This window comes from Canis lupus, chromosome 28 (genome assembly GCF_048164855.1).
Source record: "Canis lupus baileyi chromosome 28, mCanLup2.hap1, whole genome shotgun sequence".
NCBI lineage: Eukaryota > Metazoa > Chordata > Mammalia > Carnivora > Canidae > Canis > Canis lupus.
Window position 1 is genome coordinate 44,216,404 of NC_132865.1, and position 17,775 is coordinate 44,234,178.

Consider the following 17,775-nt stretch of genomic DNA (forward strand, 5'->3'; position numbering starts at 1 on the left):
GGCCATAAGCTCAACTCTCAGAAGTGTGTATGCATGGGAGGCAGATGTCTGCTACCCACTCGGACATGGGAGTTGGAACCTAGCTACACTCCTATTGAAGAAGGATGTTGGAAATCGCTGTATTCAACTCAGATACTCGGGAGTTCAGGCCCAATGCTTACACATGCTTTTCCCACAACCTATCCCAGCCACTAACAGAAGGAGTTTAGCAGGTACGTCTACAGTCAGGCAGGATGCGGGAGGGTTCTGCCCTGTCCTCAGCTCTCACAGGGAAGCATGCCTAGAAGCCAGCTCTCAACTAGCTGCATTCTTATGACAGTTTGAAGGTAGCAGTATTCTGAGTAAGGCGGTTCCGAGATTACCACTCTACTGCACCTGGAGATACCCTCCAGGTCTGCATTGTTAACTTGCGTCTCAGAAGCCTGTGGCAAACGTCTCTGGTGAAGACCTGCGAAACTCACTCTGCAGGCAGTGTGGAACTGTGAGGGACTGAGGGTGAGCTCAACTCTCAGAAGTAAGATGGTTTTGGACAAGGCGTTCAGCTACATTCTCACGTATGGAACTTAGTATGTAGCACCTGTCTACCCCAGGAATTACTAGGCAATCGCTGGAATGAGCTTGGAGGCACTAGTCTTGTGTGCCGGGAGATTCCAATTACCTCTCCCAACACTTCCGTCAAACAGCGAGCCTAGGCCTTTTAGAAGTGAAAGGAACCAGCAGGCTGGATGGGGAGGTACAGGCCTTAAGCTCAAGTCTCAGAAGTGTGTATGCAGGGGAGACAGATGTCTGCTACCCACTCTGACATTGGAGTTGGAAACTACCTACACTCTGATTGAAGAAGGCCATTGGAAATCACTGTATTCAACTCAGATACACAGGAGTTCAGGCCCAATGCTTACACATGCTTTTCCCGCAACCTCTCTCAGCCACTAACATTAGGATGTTAGCAGCTGCGCCTACAGTCAGGCAGGATGCGTGGGTTCTGCCATGTCCTCAGCACTCCCAGGGAAGCATGCCTAGAAGCCAGCTCTCAACTAGCTGCATTCTTATGGCAGTGTGAAGGTAGCAGTATTCTGAGTCAGGAGGTTCCAAGATTACCACTCTACTGCACCTGGAGATACCCTCCAGGTCTGCATTGTTAACTTGCGTCTCAGAAGCAAACGTCTCTGATGAAGACCTGCAAAACTCACTCTGCAGGCAGTGTGGAACTGTGAGGGACTGAGGGTGAGCTCAACTCTCAGAAGTAAGATGCTTTTGGACAAGGCGTTCAGCTACCTTCTCACGTATGGAACTTAGTATGTAGCACCAGTCTACCACACGAATTACTAGGCAATCGCTGGAATGAGCTTGGAGGCCCTAGTCTTGTGTGCCGGGAGATTCCAGTTACCTCTCCCAACACTTCCGTAAAACAGCGAGCCTAGGCCTTTTAGAAGTGAAAGGAACCAGCAGGCTGGATGGGGAGGTACAGGCCTTAAGCTCAACTCTCAGAAGTGTGTATGCAGGGGAGACAGATGTCTGCTACCCCCTCTGACATGGGAGTTGGAAACTAGCTACACTCTGATTGAAGAAGGCCATTGGAAATCGCTGTATTCAACTCAGATACACAGGAGTTCAGGCCCAATGCTTACACATGCTTTTCCCGCAACCTCTCTCAGCCACTAACATTAGGATGTTAGCAGCTGCGCCTACAGTCAGGCAGGATGCGGGTGGGTTCTGCCCTGTCCTCAGCACTCCCAGGGAAGCATGCCTAGAAGCCAGCTCTCAACTAGCTGCATTCTTATGGCAGTGTGAAGGTAGCAGTATTCTGAGTCAGGAGGTTCCCAGATTACCACTCTACTGCACCTGGAGATACCCTCCAGGTCTGCATTGTTAACTTGCGTCTCAGAAGCCTCTGGCAAACGTCTCTGGTGAAGACGTCCGAAACTCACTCTGCAGGCAGTGTGGAACTGTGAGGGACTGAGGGTGAGCTCAACTCTCAGAAGTAAGATGTTTTTGGACAAGGCGTTCAACTACCTACTCACGTATGGAACTTAGTATGTAGCACCAGTCTACCCCAGGAATTACTAGGAAATCGCTTGATTGAGCTTGGAGGCACTCGTCTTCTGTGCCGGGAGATTCCAGTTACCTCTCCCAACACTTGCGTCAAGCAGCGAGCCTAGGCCTTTTGGAAGCGAAAGGTAGCGGCAGGCAGGATGTTGGGTTACAGGCCATAAGCTCAACTCTCAGAAGTGTGTATGCATGGGTGGCAGATGTCTGCTACCCTCTCGGACATGGGAGTTGGAACCTAGCTACACTCCTATTGAAGAAGGACTTTGGAAATCGCTGTATTCAACTCAGATACACGGGAGTTCAGGCCCAATGCTTACACATGCTTTTCCCACAAACTATCCCAGCCACTAACAGAAGGAGGTTAGCAGGTAAGTCTACAGTCAGGCAGGATGCGGGAGGGTCCTGCCCTGTCCTCAGCTCTCACAGGGAAGCATGCCTTGAAGCCAGCTCTCAACTAGCTGCATTCTTATGACAGTGTGAAGGTAGCAGTATTCTGAGTAAGGAGGTTCCCAGATTACCACTCTACTGCACCTGGAGATACCCTCCAGGTCTGCATTGTTAACTTGCGTCTCAGAAGCCTCTGGCAAACGTCTCTGGTGAAGACGTGCGAAACTCACTCTGCAGGCAGTGTGGAACTGTGAGGGACTGAGGGTGAGCTCAACTCTCAGCAGTAAGATGATTTTGGACAAGGCGTTCAGCTACCTTCTCACATATGGAACTTAGTATGTAGCACCAGTCTACCCCAGGAATTACTGGGAAATCGCTGGATTGAGCTTGGAGGCACTAGTCTTGTTGCCGGGAGAATCCAGTTACCTCTCCCAACACTTCGGTGAAGCAGCGAGCCTAGGCCTTTTGGAAGCGAAAGCTAGCTGCAGGCAGGAGGTAGGGATACAGGCCATAAGCTCAACTCTCAGAAGTGTGTATGCATGGGAGGCAGATGTCTGCTACCCACTCGTACATGCGAGTGGGAACCTACTACACTCTGATGAAAAAGGACTTTGGAAATCGCTGTATTCAACTCAGATACACGTGGGTTCAGGCACAACGATTCCACATGCTTTTCTCACAACCTTTCCCTGCCACTAACATGAGGACGTTAGCAGCTCCTTCTACAGTCAAGCAGGATGCGGGAGGGTTGTGCCCTGTCCTTAGCTCTCACAGGGAAGCGTGTCTTGAAGCCAGCGGTCAACTAGCTGCATACTTATGGCAGGGTCAAGGTAGCAGTATTCTGAGACAGGAGGATCCCAGATTACCACTCTACTGCACCTGGAGATACCCTCCAGGTCTGCATTGTTAACTTGCGTCTCAGAGGCCTCTGGCAAACGTCTCTGGTGAAGACGTGCGAAACTCACTCTGCAGGCAGTGTGGAACTGTGAGGGACTGAGGGTCAGCTCAACTCTCAGCAGTAAGATGTTTTTGGACAAGGCGTTCAAATACCTACTCACGTATGGAACTTAGTATGTAGAACCAGTCTACCCCAGGAATTACTAGGCAATCGCTTGATTGAGCTTGGAGGCACTCGTCTTGTGTGCCGGGAGATTCCAATTACCTCTCCCAACACTTGCGTCAAGCAGCGAGCCTAGGCCTTTTGGAAGCGAAAGGTAGCGGCAGGCAGGATGTTGGGTTACAGGCCATAAGCTCAACTCTCAGAAGTGTGTATGCATGGGAGGCAGATGTCTGCTACCCACTCGGACATGGGAGTTGGAACCTAGCTACACTCCTATTGAAGAAGGATGTTGGAAATCGCTGTATTCAACTCAGATACTCGGGAGTTCAGGCCCAATGCTTACACATGCTTTTCCCACAAACTATCCCAGCCACTAACAGAAGGAGGTTAGCAGGTACGTCTACAGTCAGGCAGGATGCGGGAGGGTTCTGCCCTGTCCTCAGCTCTCACAGGGAAGCATGCCTAGAAGCCAGCTCTCAACTAGCTGCATTCTTATGGCAGTGTGAAGGTAGCAGTATTCTGAGTAAGGCGGTTCCGAGATTACCACTCTACTGCACCTGGAGATACCCTCCAGGTCTGCATTGTTAACTTGCGTCTCAGAAGCCTGTGGCAAACGTCTCTGGTGAAGACCTGCGAAACTCACTCTGCAGGCAGTGTGGAACTGTGAGGGACTGAGGGTGAGCTCAACTCTCAGAAGTAAGATGGTTTTGGACAAGGCGTTCAGCTACATTCTCACGTATGGAACTTAGTATGTAGCACCTGTCTACCCCAGGAATTACTAGGCAATCGCTGGAATGAGCTTGGAGGCACTAGTCTTGTGTGCCGGGAGATTCCAATTACCTCTCCCTACACTTCCGTCAAACAGCGAGCCTAGGCCTTTTAGAAGTGAAAGGAACCAGCAGGCTGGATGGGGAGGTACAGGCCTTAAGCTCAAGTCTCAGAAGTGTGTATGCAGGGGAGACAGATGTCTGCTACCCACTCTGACATTGGAGTTGGAAACTACCTACACTCTGATTGAAGAAGGCCATTGGAAATCACTGTATTCAACTCAGATACACAGGAGTTAAGGCCCAATGCTTACACATGCTTTTCCCGCAACCTCTCTCAGCCACTAACATTAGGATGTTAGCAGCTGCGCCTACAGTCAGGCAGGATGCGGGTGGGTTCTGCCATGTCCTCAGCACTCCCAGGGAAGCATGCCTAGAAGCCAGCTCTCAACTAGCTGCATTCTTATGGCAGTGTGAAGGTAGCAGTATTCTGAGTCAGGAGGTTCCAAGATTACCACTCTACTGCACCTGGAGATACCCTCCAGGTCTGCATTGTTAACTTGCGTCTCAGAAGCAAACGTCTCTGGTGAAGACCTGCAAAACTCACTCTGCAGGCAGTGTGGAACTGTGAGGGACTGAGGGTGAGCTCAACTCTCAGAAGTAAGATGCTTTTGGACAAGGCGTTCAGCTACCTTCTCACATATGGAACTTAGTATGTAGCACCAGTCTACCCCAGGAATTACTGGGAAATCGCTGGATTGAGCTTGGAGGCACTAGTCTTGTTGCCGGGAGAATCCAGTTACCTCTCCCAACACTTCGGTGAAGCAGCGAGCCTAGGCCTTTTGGAAGCGAAAGCTAGCTGCAGGCAGGAGGTAGGGATACAGGCCATAAGCTCAACTCTCAGAAGTGTGTATGCATGGGAGGCAGATGTCTGCTACCCACTCGTACATGCGAGTGGGAACCTACTACACTCTGATGAAAAAGGACTTTGGAAATCGCTGTATTCAACTCAGATACACGTGGGTTCAGGCACAACGATTCCACATGCTTTTCTCACAACCTTTCCCTGCCACTAACATGAGGACGTTAGCAGCTCCTTCTACAGTCAAGCAGGATGCGGGAGGGTTGTGCCCTGTCCTTAGCTCTCACAGGGAAGCATGTCTTGAAGCCAGCGGTCAACTAGCTGCATACTTATGGCAGGGTCAAGGTAGCAGTATTCTGAGACAGGAGGTTCCCAGATTACCACTCTACTGCACCTGGAGATACCCTCCAGGTCTGCATTGTTAACTTGCGTCTCAGAGGCCTCTGGCAAACGTCTCTGGTGAAGACGTGCGAAACTCACTCTGCAGGCAGTGTGGAACTGTGAGGGACTGAGGGTCAGCTCAACTCTCAGCAGTAAGATGTTTTTGGACAAGGCGTTCAAATACCTACTCACGTATGGAACTTAGTATGTAGAACCAGTCTACCCCAGGAATTACTAGGCAATCGCTTGATTGAGCTTGGAGGCACTCGTCTTGTGTGCCGGGAGATTCCAATTACCTCTCCCAACACTTGCGTCAAGCAGCGAGCCTAGGCCTTTTGGAAGCGAAAGGTAGCGGCAGGCACGATGTAGGGTTACAGGCCATAAGCTCAACTCTCAGAAGTGTGTATGCATGGGAGGCAGATGTCTGCTACCCACTCGGACATGGGAGTTGGAACCTAGCTACACTCCTATTGAAGAAGGATGTTGGAAATCGCTGTATTCAACTCAGATACTCGGGAGTTCAGGCCCAATGCTTACACATGCTTTTCCCACAAACTATCCCAGCCACTAACAGAAGGAGGTTAGCAGGTACGTCTACAGTCAGGCAGGATGCGGGAGGGTTTTGCCCTGTCCTCAGCTCTCACAGGGAAGCATGCCTAGAAGCCAGCTCTCAACTAGCTGCATTCTTATGACAGTGTGAAGGTAGCAGTATTCTGAGTAAGGCGGTTCCGAGATTACCACTCTACTGCACCTGGAGATACCTTCCAGGTCTGCATTGTTAACTTGCGTCTCAGAAGCCTGTGGCAAACGTCTCTGGTGAAGACCTGCGAAACTCACTCTGCAGGCAGTGTGGAACTGTGAGGGACTGAGGGTGAGCTCAACTCTCAGCAGTAAGATGATTTTGGACAAGGCGTTCAGCTACATTCTCACGTATGGAACTTAGTATGTAGCACCTGTCTACCCCAGGAATTACTAGGCAATCGCTGGAATGAGCTTGGAGGCACTAGTCTTGTGTGCCGGGAGATTCCAATTACCTCTCCCTACACTTCCGTCAAACAGCGAGCCTAGGCCTTTTAGAAGTGAAAGGAACCAGCAGGCTGGATGGGGAGGTACAGGCCTTAAGCTCAAGTCTCAGAAGTGTGTATGCAGGGGAGACAGATGTCTGCTACCCACTCTGACATTGGAGTTGGAAACTACCTACACTCTGATTGAAGAAGGCCATTGGAAATCACTGTATTCAACTCAGATACACAGGAGTTAAGGCCCAATGCTTACACATGCTTTTCCCGCAACCTCTCTCAGCCACTAACATTAGGATGTTAGCAGCTGCGCCTACAGTCAGGCAGGATGCGGGTGGGTTCTGCCATGTCCTCAGCACTCCCAGGGAAGCATGCCTAGAAGCCAGCTCTCAACTAGCTGCATTCTTATGGCAGTGTGAAGGTAGCAGTATTCTGAGTCAGGAGGTTCCAAGATTACCACTCTACTGCACCTGGAGATACCCTCCAGGTCTGCATTGTTAACTTGCGTCTCAGAAGCAAACGTCTCTGGTGAAGACCTGCAAAACTCACTCTGCAGGCAGTGTGGAACTGTGAGGGACTGAGGGTGAGCTCAACTCTCAGAAGTAAGATGCTTTTGGACAAGGCGTTCAGCTACCTTCTCACATATGGAACTTAGTATGTAGCACCAGTCTACCCCAGGAATTACTGGGAAATCGCTGGATTGAGCTTGGAGGCACTAGTCTTGTTGCCGGGAGAATCCAGTTACCTCTCCCAACACTTCGGTGAAGCAGCGAGCCTAGGCCTTTTGGAAGCGAAAGCTAGCTGCAGGCAGGAGGTAGGGATACAGGCCATAAGCTCAACTCTCAGAAGTGTGTATGCATGGGAGGCAGATGTCTGCTACCCACTCGTACATGCGAGTGGGAACCTACTACACTCTGATGAAAAAGGACTTTGGAAATCGCTGTATTCAACTCAGATACACGTGGGTTCAGGCACAACGATTCCACATGCTTTTCTCACAACCTTTCCCTGCCACTAACATGAGGACGTTAGCAGCTCCTTCTACAGTCAAGCAGGATGCGGGAGGGTTGTGCCCTGTCCTTAGCTCTCACAGGGAAGCATGTCTTGAAGCCAGCGGTCAACTAGCTGCATACTTATGGCAGGGTCAAGGTAGCAGTATTCTGAGACAGGAGGTTCCCAGATTACCACTCTACTGCACCTGGAGATACCCTCCAGGTCTGCATTGTTAACTTGCGTCTCAGAGGCCTCTGGCAAACGTCTCTGGTGAAGACGTGCGAAACTCACTCTGCAGGCAGTGTGGAACTGTGAGGGACTGAGGGTCAGCTCAACTCTCAGCAGTAAGATGTTTTTGGACAAGGCGTTCAAATACCTACTCACGTATGGAACTTAGTATGTAGAACCAGTCTACCCCAGGAATTACTAGGCAATCGCTTGATTGAGCTTGGAGGCACTCGTCTTGTGTGCCGGGAGATTCCAATTACCTCTCCCAACACTTGCGTCAAGCAGCGAGCCTAGGCCTTTTGGAAGCGAAAGGTAGCGGCAGGCACGATGTAGGGTTACAGGCCATAAGCTCAACTCTCAGAAGTGTGTATGCATGGGAGGCAGATGTCTGCTACCCACTCGGACATGGGAGTTGGAACCTAGCTACACTCCTATTGAAGAAGGATGTTGGAAATCGCTGTATTCAACTCAGATACTCGGGAGTTCAGGCCCAATGCTTACACATGCTTTTCCCACAAACTATCCCAGCCACTAACAGAAGGAGGTTAGCAGGTACGTCTACAGTCAGGCAGGATGCGGGAGGGTTTTGCCCTGTCCTCAGCTCTCACAGGGAAGCATGCCTAGAAGCCAGCTCTCAACTAGCTGCATTCTTATGACAGTGTGAAGGTAGCAGTATTCTGAGTAAGGCGGTTCCGAGATTACCACTCTACTGCACCTGGAGATATCTTCCAGGTCTGCATTGTTAACTTGCGTCTCAGAAGCCTGTGGCAAACGTCTCTGGTGAAGACCTGCGAAACTCACTCTGCAGGCAGTGTGGAACTGTGAGGGACTGAGGGTGAGCTCAACTCTCAGCAGTAAGATGATTTTGGACAAGGCGTTCAGCTACCTTCTCACATATGGAACTTAGTATGTAGCACCAGTCTACCCCAGGAATTACTGGGAAATCGCTGGATTGAGCTTGGAGGCACTAGTCTTGTTGCCGGGAGATTCCAGTTACCTCTCCCAACACTTCGGTGAAGCAGCGAGCCTAGGCCTTTTGGAAGCGAAAGCTAGCTGCAGGCAGGAGGTAGGGATACAGGCCATAAGCTCAACTCTCAGAAGTGTGTATGCATGGGAGGCAGATGTCTGCTACCCACTCGTACATGCGAGTGGGAACCTACTACACTCTGATGAAAAAGGACTTTGGAAATCGCTGTATTCAACTCAGATACACGTGGGTTCAGGCACAACGATTCCACATGCTTTTCTCACAACCTTTCCCTGCCACTAACATGAGGACGTTAGCAGCTCCTTCTACAGTCAAGCAGGATGCGGGAGGGTTGTGCCCTGTCCTTAGCTCTCACAGGGAAGCATGTCTTGAAGCCAGCGGTCAACTAGCTGCATACTTATGGCAGGGTCAAGGTAGCAGTATTCTGAGACAGGAGGTTCCCAGATTACCACTCTACTGCACCTGGAGATACCCTCCAGGTCTGCATTGTTAACTTGCGTCTCAGAGGCCTCTGGCAAACGTCTCTGGTGAAGACGTGCGAAACTCACTCTGCAGGCAGTGTGGAACTGTGAGGGACTGAGGGTCAGCTCAACTCTCAGCAGTAAGATGTTTTTGGACAAGGCGTTCAAATACCTACTCACGTATGGAACTTAGTATGTAGCACCAGTCTACCCCAGGAATTACTAGGCAATCGCTTGATTGAGCTTGGAGGCACTCGTCTTGTGTGCCGGGAGATTCCAATTACCTCTCCCAACACTTGCGTCAAGCAGCGAGCCTAGGCCTTTTGGAAGCGAAAGGTAGCGGCAGGCACGATGTAGGGTTACAGGCCATAAGCTCAACTCTCAGAAGTGTGTATGCATGGGAGGCAGATGTCTGCTACCCACTCGGACATGGGAGTTGGAACCTAGCTACACTCCTATTGAAGAAGGATGTTGGAAATCGCTGTATTCAACTCAGATACTCGGGAGTTCAGGCCCAATGCTTACACATGCTTTTCCCACAACCTATCCCAGCCACTAACAGAAGGAAGTTACCAGGTACGTCTACAGTCAGGCAGGATGCGGGAGGGTTCTGCTCTGTCCTCAGCTCTCACAGGGAAGCATGTCTAGAAGCCAGCTCTCAACTAGCTGCATTCTTATGACAGTGTGAAGGTAGCAGTATTCTGAGTAAGGCGGTTCTGAGATTACCACTCTACTGCACCTGGAGATACCCTCCAGGTCTGCATTGTTAACTTGCGTCTCAGAAGCATGTGGCAAACGTCTCTGGTGAAGACCTGCGAAACTCACTCTGCAGGCAGTGTGGAACTGTGAGGGACTGAGGGTGAGCTCAACTCTCAGAAGTAAGATGCTTTTGGACAAGGCGTTCAGCTACATTCTCACGTATGGAACTTAGTATGTAGCACCTGTCTACCCCAGGAATTACTAGGCTATCGCTGGAATGAGCTTGGAGGCACTAGTCTTGTGTGCCGGGAGATTCCAATTACCTCTCCCAACACTTCCGTCAAACAGCGAGCCTAGGCCTTTTAGAAGTGAAAGGAACCAGCAGGCTGGATGGGGAGGTACAGGCCTTAAGCTCAACTGTCAGAAGTGTGTATGCAGGGGAGACAGATGTCTGCTACCCACTCTGACATGGGAGTTGGAAACTACCTACACTCTGATTGAAGAAGGCCATTGGAAATCGCTGTATTCAACTCAGATACACAGGAGTTCAGGCCCAATGCTTACACATGCTTTTCCCGCAACCTCTCTCAGCCACTAACATTAGGTTGTTAGCAGCTGCGCCTACAGTCAGGCAGGATGCGGGTGGGTTCTGCCATGTCCTCAGCACTCCCAGGGAAGCATGCCTAGAAGCCAGCTCTCAACTAGCTGCATTCTTATGGCAGTGTGAAGGTAGCAGTATTCTGAGTCAGGAGGTTCCAAGATTACCACTCTACTGCACCTGGAGATACCCTCCAGGTCTGCATTGTTAACTTGCGTCTCAGAAGCCTGTGGCAAACGTCTCTGGTGAAGACCTGCAAAACTCACTCTGCAGGCAGTGTGGAACTGTGAGGGACTGAGGGTGAGCTCAACTCTCAGAAGTAAGATGCTTTTGGACAAGGCATTCAGCTACCTTCTCACGTATGGAACTTAGTATGTAGCAGCAGTCTACCACACGAATTACTAGGCAATCGCTGGAATGAGCTTGGAGGCCCTAGTCTTGTGTGCCGGGAGATTCCAATTACCTCTCCCTACACTTCCGTCAAACAGCGAGCCTAGGCCTTTTAGAAGTGAAAGGAACCAGCAGGCTGGATGGGGAGGTACAGGCCTTAAGCTCAACTCTCAGAAGTGTGTATGCAGGGGAGACAGATGTCTGCTACCCACTCTGACATGGGAGTTGGAAACTAGCTACACTCTGATTGAAGAAGGCCATTGGAAATCGCTGTATTCAACTCAGATACACAGGAGTTCAGGCCCAATGCTTACACATGCTTTTCCCGCAACCTCTCTCAGCCACTAACATTAGGATGTTAGCAGCTGCGCCTACAGTCAGGCAGGATGCGGGTGGGTTCTGCCCTGTCCTCAGCACTCCCAGGGAAGCATGCCAGAAGCCAGCTCTCAACTAGCTGCATTCTTATGGCAGTGTGAAGGTAGCAGTATTCTGAGTAAGTAGGTTCCCAGATTACCACTCTACTGCACCTGGAGATACCCTCCAGGTCTGCATTGTTAACTTGCGTCTCAGAAGCCTCTGGCAAACGTCTCTGGTGAAGACGTCCGAAACTCACTCTGCAGGCAGTGTGGTACTGTGAGGGACTGAGGGTGAGCTCAACTCTCAGAAGTAAGATGTTTTTGGACAAGGCGTTCAACTACCTACTCACGTATGGAACTTAGTATGTAGCACCAGTCTACCCCAGGAATTACTAGGAAATCGCTTGATTGAGCTTGGAGGCACTCGTCTTCTGTGCCGGGAGATTCCAGTTACCTCTCCCAACACTTGCGTCAAGCAGCGAGCCTAGGCCTTTTGGAAGCGAAAGGTAGCGGCAGGCAGGATGTTGGGTTACAGGCCATAAGCTCAACTCTCAGAAGTGTGTATGCATGGGTGGCAGATGTCTGCTACCCACTCGGACATGGGAGTTGGAACCTAGCTACACTCCTATTGAAGAAGGACTTTGGAAATCGCTGTATTCAACTCAGATACACGGGAGTTCAGGCCCAATGCTTACACATGCTTTTCCCACAAACTATCCCAGCCACTAACAGAAGGAGGTTAGCAGGTAAGTCTACAGTCAGGCAGGATGCGGGAGGGTCCTGCCCTGTCCTCAGCTCTCACAGGGAAGCATGCCTTGAAGCCAGCTCTCAACTAGCTGCATTCTTATGACAGTGTGAAGGTAGCAGTATTCTGAGTAAGGAGGTTCCCAGATTACCACTCTACTGCACCTGGAGATACCCTCCAGGTCTGCATTGTTAACTTGCGTCTCAGAGGCCTCTGGCAAACGTCTCTGGTGAAGACGTGCGAAACTCACTCTGCAGGCAGTGTGGAACTGTGAGGGACTGAGGGTCAGCTCAACTCTCAGCAGTAAGATGTTTTTGGACAAGGCGTTCAAATACCTACTCACGTATGGAACTTAGTATGTAGCACCAGTCTACCCCAGGAATTACTGGGAAATCGCTGGATTGAGCTTGGAGGCACTAGTCTTGTTGCCGGGAGATTCCAGTTACCTCTCCCAACACTTCGGTGAAGCAGCGAGCCTAGGCCTTTTGGAAGCGAAAGCTAGCTGCAGGCAGGAGGTAGGGATACAGGCCATAAGCTCAACTCTCAGAAGTGTGTATGCATGGGAGGCAGATGTCTGCTACCCACTCGTACATGCGAGTGGGAACCTACTACACTCTGATGAAAAAGGACTTTGGAAATCGCTGTATTCAACTCAGATACACGTGGGTTCAGGCACAACGATTCCACATGCTTTTCTCACAACCTTTCCCTGCCACTAACATGAGGACGTTAGCAGCTCCTTCTACAGTCAAGCAGGATGCGGGAGGGTTGTGCCCTGTCCTTAGCTCTCACAGGGAAGCATGTCTTGAAGCCAGCGGTCAACTAGCTGCATACTTATGGCAGGGTCAAGGTAGCAGTATTCTGAGACAGGAGGTTCCCAGATTACCACTCTACTGCACCTGGAGATACCCTCCAGGTCTGCATTGTTAACTTGCGTCTCAGAGGCCTCTGGCAAACGTCTCTGGTGAAGACGTGCGAAACTCACTCTGCAGGCAGTGTGGAACTGTGAGGGACTGAGGGTCAGCTCAACTCTCAGCAGTAAGATGTTTTGGACAAGGCGTTCAAATACCTACTCACGTATGGAACTTAGTATGTAGCACCAGTCTACCCCAGGAATTACTAGGAAATCGCTTGATTGAGCTTGGAGGCACTCGTCTTGTGTGCCGGGAGATTCCAATTCCCTCTCCCAACACTTGCGTCAAGCAGCGAGCCTAGGCCTTTTGGAAGCAAAGGTAGCGGCAGGCACGATGTAGGGTTACAGGCCATAAGCTCAACACTCAGAAGTGTGTATGCATGGGAGGCAGATGTCTGCTACCCACTCGGACATGGGAGTTGGAACCTAGCTACACTCCTATTGAAGAAGGATGTTGGAAATCGCTGTATTCAACTCAGATACTCGGGAGTTCAGGCCCAATGCTTACACATGCTTTTCCCACAACCTATCCCAGCCACTAACAGAAGGAGGTTAGCAGGTACGTCTACAGTCAGGCAGGATGCGGGAGGGTTCTGCCCTGTCCTCAGCTCTCACAGGGAAGCATGTCTAGAAGCCAGCTCTCAACTAGCTGCATTCTTATGACAGTGTGAAGATAGCAGTATTCTGAGTAAGGCGGTTCCGAGATTACCACTCTACTGCACCTGGAGATACCCTCCAGGTCTGCATTGTTAACTTGCGTCTCAGAAGCCTGTGGCAAACGTCTCTGGTGAAGACCTGCGAAACTCACTCTGCAGGCAGTGTGGAACTGTGAGGGACTGAGGGTGAGCTCAACTCTTAGAAGTAAGATGCTTTTGGACAAGGCGTTCAGCTACATTCTCACGTATGGAACTTAGTATGTAGCACCTGTCTACCCCAGGAATTACTAGGCTATCGTGGAATGAGCTTGGAGGCACTAGTCTTGTGTGCCGGGAGATTCCAATTACCTCTCCCAACACTTCCGTCAAACAGCGAGCCTAGGCCTTTTAGAAGTGAAGGGAACCAGCAGGCTGGATGGGGAGGTACAGGCCTTAAGCTCAACTGTCAGAAGTGTGTATGCAGGGGAGACAGATGTCTGCTACCCACTTTGACATGGGAGTTGGAAACTACCTACACTCTGATTGAAGAAGGCCATTGGAAATCGCTGTATTCAACTCAGATACACAGGAGTTCAGGCCCAATGCTTACACATGCTTTTCCCGCAACCTCTCTCAGCCACTAACATTAGGATGTTAGCAGCTGCGCCTACAGTCAGGCAGGATGCGGGTGGGTTCTGCCATGTCCTCAGCACTCCCAGGGAAGCATGCCTAGAAGCCAGCTCTCAACTAGCTGCATTCTTATGGCAGTGTGAAGGTAGCAGTATTCTGAGTCAGGAGGTTCCAAGATTACCACTCTACTGCACCTGGAGATACCCTCCATGTCTGCATTGTTAACTTGCGTCTCAGAAGCCTGTGGCAAACGTCTCTGGTGAAGACCTGCGAAACTCACTCTGCAGGCAGTGTGGAACTGTGAGGGACTGAGGGTGAGCTCAACTCTCAGAAGTAAGATGCTTTTGGACAAGGCGTTCAGCTACCTTCTCACGTATGGAACTTAGTATGTAGCAGCAGTCTACCACACGAATTACTAGGCAATCGCTGGAATGAGCTTGGAGGCCCTAGTCTTGTGTGCCGGGAGATTCCAATTACCTCTCCCAACACTTCCGTCAAACAGCGAGCCTAGGCCTTTTAGAAGTGAAAGGAACCAGCAGGCTGGATGGGGAGGTACAGGCCTTAAGCTCAACTCTCAGAAGTGTGTATGCAGGGGAGACAGATGTCTGCTACCCACTCTGACATGGGAGTTGGAAACTAGCTACACTCTGATTGAAGAAGGCCATTGGAAATCGCTGTATTCAACTCAGATACACAGGAGTTCAGGCCCAATGCTTACACATGCTTTTCCCGCAACCTCTCTCAGCCACTAACATTAGGATGTTAGCAGCTGCGCCTACAGTCAGGCAGGATGCGGGTGGGTTCTGCCCTGTCCTCAGCACTCCCAGGGAAGCATGCCTAGAAGCCAGCTCTCAACTAGCTGCATTCTTATGGCAGTGTGAAGGTAGCAGTATTCTGAGTAAGGAGGTTCCCAGATTACCACTCTACTGCACCTGGAGATACCCTCCAGGTCTGCATTGTTAACTTGCGTCTCAGAAGCCTCTGGCAAACGTCTCTGGTGAAGACGTCCGAAACTCACTCTGCAGGCAGTGTGGAACTGTGAGGGACTGAGGGTGAGCTCAACTCTCAGAAGTAAGATGTTTTTGGACAAGGCGTTCAACTACCTACTCACGTATGGAACTTAGTATGTAGCACCAGTCTACCCCAGGAATTACTAGGAAATCGCTTGATTGAGCTTGGAGGCACTCGTCTTCTGTGCCGGGAGATTCCAATTACCTCTCCCAACACTTGCGTCAAGCAGCGAGCCTAGGCCTTTTGGAAGCGAAAGGTAGCGGCAGGCAGGATGTTGGGTTACAGGCCATAAGCTCAACTCTCAGAAGTGTGTATGCATGGGTGGCAGATGTCTGCTACCCACTCGGACATGGGAGTTGGAACCTAGCTACACTCCTATTGAAGAAGGACTTTGGAAATCGCTGTATTCAACTCAGATACACGGGAGTTCAGGCCCAATGCTTACACATGCTTTTCCCACAAACTATCCCAGCCACTAACAGAAGGAGGTTAGCAGGTAAGTCTACAGTCAGGCAGGATGCGGGAGGGTCCTGCCCTGTCCTCAGCTCTCACAGGGAAGCATGCCTTGAAGCCAGCTCTCAACTAGCTGCATTCTTATGACAGTGTGAAGGTAGCAGTATTCTGAGACAGGAGGTTCCCAGATTACCACTCTACTGCACCTGGAGATACCCTCCAGGTCTGCATTGTTAACTTGCGTCTCAGAGGCCTCTGGCAAACGTCTCTGGTGAAGACGTGCGAAACTCACTCTGCAGGCAGTGTGGAACTGTGAGGGACTGAGGGACAGCTCAACTCTCAGCAGTAAGATGTTTTTGGACAAGGCGTTCAAATACCTACTCACGTATGGAACTTAGTATGTAGCAACAGTCTACCCCAGGAATTACTGGGAAATCGCTGGATTGAGCTTGGAGGCACTAGTCTTGTTGCCGGGAGATTCCAGTTACCTCTCCCAACACTTCGGTGAAGCAGCGAGCCTAGGCCTTTTGGAAGCGAAAGCTAGCTGCAGGCAGGAGGTAGGGATACAGGCCATAAGCTCAACTCTCAGAAGTGTGTATGCATGGGAGGCAGATGTCTGCTACCCACTCGTACATGCGAGTGGGAACCTACTACACTCTGATGAAAAAGGACTTTGGAAATCGCTGTATTCAACTCAGATACACGTGGGTTTAGGCACAACGATTCCACATGCTTTTCTCACAACCTTTCCCTGCCACTAACATGAGGACGTTAGCAGCTCCTTCTACAGTCAAGCAGGATGCGGGAGGGTTGTGCCCTGTCCTTAGCTCTCACAGGGAAGCATGTCTTGAAGCCAGCGGTCAACTAGCTGCATACTTATGGCAGGGTCAAGGTAGCAGTATTCTGAGACAGGAGGTTCCCAGATTACCACTCTACTGCACCTGGAGATACCCTCCAGGTCTGCATTGTTAACTTGCGTCTCAGAGGCCTCTGGCAAACGTCTCTGGTGAAGACGTGCGAAACTCACTCTGCAGGCAGTGTGGAACTGTGAGGGACTGAGGGTCAGCTCAACTCTCAGCAGTAAGATGTTTTTGGACAAGGCGTTCAAATACCTACTCACGTATGGAACTTAGTATGTAGCACCAGTCTACCCCAGGAATTACTAGGAAATCGCTTGATTGAGCTTGGAGGCACTCGTCTTGTGTGCCGGGAGATTCCAATTACATCTCCCAACACTTGCGTCAAGCAGCGAGCCTAGGCCTTTTGGAAGCGAAAGGTAGCGGCAGGCACGATGTAGGGTTACAGGCCATAAGCTCAACACTCAGAAGTGTGTATGCATGGGAGGCAGATGTCTGCTACCCACTCGGACATGGGAGTTGGAACCTAGCTACACTCCTATTGAAGAAGGATGTTGGAAATCGCTGTATTCAACTCAGATACTCGGGAGTTCAGGCCCAATGCTTACACATGCTTTTCCCACAACCTATCCCAGCCACTAACTGAAGGAGGTTAGCAGGTACGTCTACAGTCAGGCAGGATGCGGGAGGGTTCTGCCCTGTCCTCAGCTCTCACAGGGAAGCATGTCTAGAAGCCAGCTCTCAACTAGCTACATTCTTATGACAGTGTGAAGATAGCAGTATTCTGAGTAAGGCGGTTCCGAGATTACCACTCTACTGCACCTGGAGATACCCTCCAGGTCTGCATTGTTAACTTGCGTCTCAGAAGCCTGTGGCAAACGTCTCTGGTGAAGACCTGCGAAACTCACTCTGCAGGCAGTGTGGAACTGTGAGGGACTGAGGGTGAGCTCAACTCTTAGAAGTAAGATGCTTTTGGACAAGGCGTTCAGCTACATTCTCACGTATGGAACTTAGTATGTAGCACCTGTCTACCCCAGGAATTACTAGGCTATCGCTGGAATGAGCTTGGAGGCACTAGTCTTGTGTGCCGGGAGATTCCAATTACCTCTCCCAACACTTCCGTCAAACAGCGAGCCTAGGCCTTTTAGAAGTGAAAGGAACCAGCAGGCTGGATGGGGAGGTACAGGCCTTAAGCTCAACTGTCAGAAGTGTGTATGCAGGGGAGACAGATGTCTGCTACCCACTCTGACATGGGAGTTGGAAACTAGCTACACTCTGATTGAAGAAGGCCAT